Raw genomic sequence first — 6011 nt, 5'->3', positions numbered from 1 at the left:
TGACATATTGATTTAATGACATATATATACTGTATATGCTATGTCTCCGACATTCCCTTAATGTTCACAAACCAAAGCTGATGTCTTTGTTGTCTGTAGGAGTCTAGGAGCTTATTGTGACACTCCAACGCCTTATTGTAACACTCCAAGTGCCAAATATTCAATTCCTTCGTTGTCATTGCAAGTGCAACGTAATGTTCTGTACTGTGTGCGTGTGGTACAGGTACAGTGGTACATACTGACAATAAAGTTCCTCAGTTCTGATTCATTTGTCTGATGTTATTGTCTAAATGAACACGGTTCACTCTTATAGTTGGTGGTTCTCAACCTTTTCTGGGCCCACTTGAAAATCTCAAAAGCGTTTCCAAATGGCTGGAATGTACAGTACAACCCATTTAGGCCTGAACACATTATGATGCAATATTTTATGCTTTAAATATAAAAAAAATAGCAGATATACATGAAAAATCGTGAAAATTAGAATTTTGACCCGATTCTATAAGTGTCTTTTGAATCCTTCTAAGATTTTTGGAGAAAACCTATGTATCAATGTCAGCAATCTGGCCAGCCATCGTCAAAGAAGAGGTCCTTTTCACTTAACTGGAGCTCAGTCAGTCTGTTCTTGAGAGACTACTATGTCAGTGGTTCTCAAACCTTTTCATGTGAAGGACCCTCAAAATGATATTTATTTGGCCACGGACCCCCATCTCAAAATATTTCGTTCCAGGGACCCCCCAGAAGCAAAATTTGAGTTACAAATGTTCACTTAAAAAATGCATATATTCAAAGATTTGCACACATTTTCACGACTTTTCAAAAATAGCAGATCTACAAGCTCGCAGCGCGGCACTCGGTGCCGCGCTGTGAGCTTGTATATCTGCTATTTTTCAATAGCTAAAGTTACTAGGGCCCCTCCACCTTGGGCCCTGGTAACTCAGTCCCACTTTCCTACCCCTAGTGACGCCCCTGATGTACAGTACAGTATAAAGGGCTAAAGCAAGCCCCTAGAACGGCTGGGAAACTGTGAAGCCGCCCTGCCCTACTGGCCAACAGCTGGAACTGCAGGCCAGCAACTGCTGGTAATGGCAGCACCTCCGCATTTGGGCACTGAATAATTCTGAGTGCCCAAATGTAGAAGTGGAGGGGGTACATCCGGGAGACAGAGCCCAATAGAATAGAGGGTATGCGCATGACATCACTGTTGCTGGAAGTTATGTGGGAACGCCTATTGAGTGGCAAAAAACTACTTTCTGCCATTGACAGCCCAGACATCCAAACAGAAAAGTCCTTTCTGATTGTATTAAACAAAGTTAAACTCACCAACATTGGGGCTGTACTGAAAGCTTGAATTATCCTCTTTCTATCTTCAAAGTTTTTGTTTCATAAAAATCCACCATATGCATGTTATGAGCTACTTTCTGTCTGTTTTTTTTTCCAAGTGTCAGAGTTTGGAAGCACTCGTTTTCAACAACACAACATCCTGCTGCCTCCTGCATTTTAGAAACAGGTGGTATGCAGGGCCGTGGAGTGGTTTGCAACTAGCACTTCCAAACTCCAATGCTCCATGCTGCTCAATGTTTTGCCACTCAGTCTAGATTAGGGGGGCGGGTCCCGGTGGACGTGCATACCCTCTATAGCACAAACCTTAGTAAAGGTACAACCTCTGTGCTAAATCTGTTAAATAAACAGTTTAAAGGTCCAATGGTCAAAAAGCATGTTCCTGTATTGATTGTAATTATACAGCCATTGTCAATACTTTTAATTGGGTCAATACGTATAAATCCCACACACACTCAGTTCTCACTTTTACAATGTTTCAAAGGTACCACAACTAGCGGATCTACACGCTGCAAGTGTAGAGACATTGCTTTGTACATCATTAATGTCAAACACAAAGAGAGCTTTAAACACTGTGTTTTATTCTTAAAATAAGTATTAAATAGATCTGTATTCTGATAGGAATCTGATATAGTTTCTGTTCAGTAACAGGGGTCTCCGACAACCATAATAAGCAGACATTCGCTCACGACACATGAGCTTGTAGATCAGCTATTTTCGATTAAGAAAGATTGCTGAAATTGTCCTTTTAATGGTTCATTATAAATGAACGGAACATTTTACTGACCCCTCATTAATGACAGCATCTGTATTTGTTGAATTAGTGGCTGAGCTGGCATCTCAGCTTCCACCATCACATCACACTTATCAGTGATGCGCAATCACCATCCAGGTGCGGGTTGTCATCCTCTCACAGCTGTGATGATGTCCACCTGGGCACCTGTCACAGCATCCTCTAAAACAGTGGTTCTCAAAGTGGATTCCAGGGACTCTGTGGGTTCCTTTATGGGGGTATAAATTGACCCATACAAGTCTGTAACTCTGGCAGTGTCAGTGTACAAATGGAACCAAATTAACCTGTCATTTGTAACCTGTCAGAGTTTGTGTGCGATCCATTACCTATACATTGTTGATAATCTAATCTAAGTCGATTCCATCTTGCGATCATCTTGCTATTCACTGTCAAACAAGTCTTAGTTGTTAGCTCCACTCAGAGTGGAGCCAGGAGGACTTCACAAACGTTCCTCGCTGATCGCTCCTGATCCAGGATGATTTATAAAACTCAGGAGAACTCCTTCCACTGGGGAGGCTCCACCTCTGTGAATAGTAGTCTTTGTTTAATTCTGTCCGACCAGAAGCCAGAATAAAGCACATCCCCCCGGCAATAAACAATTACTGGCCAGAAGGGTCAATATTGAAAAGCAGAGGCAGAACAAATACAACCCTATAATATACATACCGGTTAACAGGGTTTAAGTGGTTTATGGAACCATTCAAATAAATGGTTCTTCCAAGAACCTTAAGGTCTGAAAGGTTCTTTGTTCACTAGTGGTTCTTCTATGCAGGAGGAGGTCAGTATGAACACTTGAAGAACAGGCAGACGGTGCAGCTGAACAGAAGCCACAGTGAGTGACAGACACAAGCTGAGCCGCTGAGGTCTCCACCTGTTCCTGGTCCTGGAGAGAGAGAGGGGGGAGGAAAGGGGGGGAGGGAGAGGAGAGGAGAGGAGAGAGAGAATGGGGGAGAAAGAGAGAGACAGGTGGGAGATAAATTGAGTGTTAAACGATGAGTGAGCAACTAGACACAAACACATATGAAACGGTAGAAATCAAAGTGTTTAATGACCAACAAATATATCCAAACAAGTCAAAGCCTTGATCAGAACATGGAACAGGGTGGGAGGAGGACTGGGTCGCTACACCAGGGAATAGGACAGAACGGGCAGGGACAGGGCAGAACACAACAAACAGGACAAGAGCACTGGACTGGTAGAGGGCAGAGCAACACATTGCACTAGGCAGCTCAACTTGGCAAAAAAATAGGAACGATACTGCAGGACTGGCCCATCTGGGCAGGACAGTGTAGGATGGAAAAGTATGGGGGAAATTAAGTGACCCAAGTACAGAGAGACAGAGTGAGGAGGGAGAGGGAGAGAAAGATCATGAAACAAGCACACAGGCATTCAAACACACACACACACACACGCAACCGCACACATGCACGCACGCAAAAGTACATGCACCTTCAAAACAGAGTGACAGAACTTTGCCCATATAAAGATTGGGGGGGGGGGGGGGGGGGCTTTATTGGAAAGGACAGTAGACGGACAGGAAATAGGATGAGAGACGTGGAGTGACATGTGGCAAAGGTCGTCCGGATCGGGAATCGAAGCGGTGACGCCGTCAGGCATCAATGCCTATGTGGTATATGCCTGGACCAGTAGGCCAGCAGGCACCCCAACTTTGCCAAAATAAAGGCCTCTTGTTTCTGAATCCACCTGAGTGCCTGAACCTGGATTTTTGTGCCTCTGTGGCACATTCTGTCCTCTTTTGCTCAGAGTGACAGAACACTTCACCCCAAGTGCAATGGACTCTAATTCACGCCCAGCCCACTCAGCAAACTTCTCAGCAACTTCCTGGTGCTTTGAAGGGGAAACCCTGCTAAAAGCCCATAGAGTTAACACAGAAATCGCTGGACTTAAAGCCAACAAATCATTATTTTTCGAACGGTAAAGTAAATTATAATGCTTTGTGCCTTTTACTATCTTGTGTTCTTGATCATGCTAGCCATATTTTATACTTTACTAAGTAAAATTGGAAATTGCATTACATTTGCGATTTCTGTGTTAACTCTATGAGCTTTTAGTAGGGTTTCCCCCTTCAAAGCATCAGGAAGTTGCTGAGAAATTTGCTGAGTGGGCGGGGCGTGAATAGAGTCCATTGGCCCGGGGTCCAGCAGCTGGAGTAATGACCCATCAAGGCCTGGCGACTTGGATCTGGACCCAGGGTCTAACGGATATGGAGCGCGGGTTAGGTTCAGCAGGGACAACCAGTGGCAGTTCAGAAAGTTCATGGGTGGTGTGGGTCAGCAGGGGACACTGATTGAGGGTGACTGTCAGTAGAGAGACAGCTGCTAGGACATCTGGTGGGGGGCGTCAGCAGGTCATCAGCAACAACTGACGAGGGCTCTGGTGCATGGGTCGTCTACGGACACGGCTGACGAGGGCACAGAGGGCCCCTGCCACGCAGGCAGGTCATTGGAGGACACGGCAGTGTTGTTTTTGACAGCACATTTTGATTTAGTTTTAGTCAAAGTCTTTTGAATAAAATGTCATTCAATTTTAGTCATAATTTAGTCACCTGAAAGTTTTAGTTTTAGTAAAATTTTAGTCGACTAAATATCATATGTTTTTAGCCGACTAAATCTACAGTTGATTTAGTCAACTGAAATGTATTTTGGCAGGCCTTGTTGGCATCGTAATTACTGATTTTACACTTGGTGCTGAAAATAACAGATCTACAAGCTCACAACGCGTCGGGGGGGTGGGGGGGGTCGCATCATGTAGTATCCAGTGGTGTACAAGCTCACAATGCGTCACATTGCGATTCATTGTGAGCTTGTACATCTGCTATTTTCAAAGGATTTCTACACATTTATTACATTTTATATGAAATTCCTCATAATGAGTAGCCTACTTTTACTTTTGGTAATTTTTTATGCAAATAGTAAGTAAAATATGTGAGTATTCTTTCCTCCACTGAGTAAATTATACTACTGTTTTGTATGACAGTGTGACTGAATTCTGGTTATGAACATTTCCCAGACTTCCACATGTGCTTGTGGAAAGAAAAACTTCTATTCGTGAGGCGTGAGTGACATCTGGTGGCCGTTATGAAGTACTGAAACAACATTGCTGTGGAGCAGCATGTGTTCAGATTGATATGATGATGATAATAGGTTTGCTGTCAGCCAGAAACCTTGACATTCTATATGTATTCTTTTTATGTTATTGTATAAATAAATGTCCTATTTCAGACTTGCGTGAAGCAGAGAAGTAAAGTAGTTTTTCACTATTTCTGAAAAATCTTGTTTATCTTTAATTTATTTGTTTGATGCTTGCCTATATTTTCCAGACATGTTACATTTAGCCTACTTGTTAAGGAATAAATCACGTTTGACAAGATAACCACAAGCATTTGGGAGTAACTGGGATGTATGCATTCTTTTAGCATGTAGCCTACTGTACTGTAGTTTTCAAATCATATGTTCAATGCCTTCCACATGATTTCACCTCACTAACCACATTCCTTACGATGTATTACTCCTCGACATGTTTTATATTCAGTGGAGCATTCAACTGACGCCTGTACAGTTCTAAATTGTAAGAGACTGGCACTCTGGATGCCCAGCCTGTTAAGGGGAACACACACCGGCTGCAGACATTGTCAATGAACCTACCCACAGCGGTGGAGTCAATCGCACACAGGCGCAGATTCACACCTCGCCCGCCACTATGATACGCCACTGTTCTATTTCCAGGTGATGTGTGCAGCCTATCCGCAGCTGGTGTGTGTTCTGCTTTAGTAGAGTAACTTACTATAGAGACTGGCACTATGGATGCCCAGTCTGTTAGAATAGAGTAACTTACTATAGAGACTGGCACTATGGATGCC

Source organism: Nannobrachium achirus (assembly GCF_963921795.1).
Source record: "Nannobrachium achirus genome assembly, chromosome: 15".
In the NCBI taxonomy this organism is placed as follows: Eukaryota; Metazoa; Chordata; class Actinopteri; order Myctophiformes; family Myctophidae; genus Nannobrachium; species Nannobrachium achirus.
Note: the sequence above shows the minus strand (reverse complement) of the source record.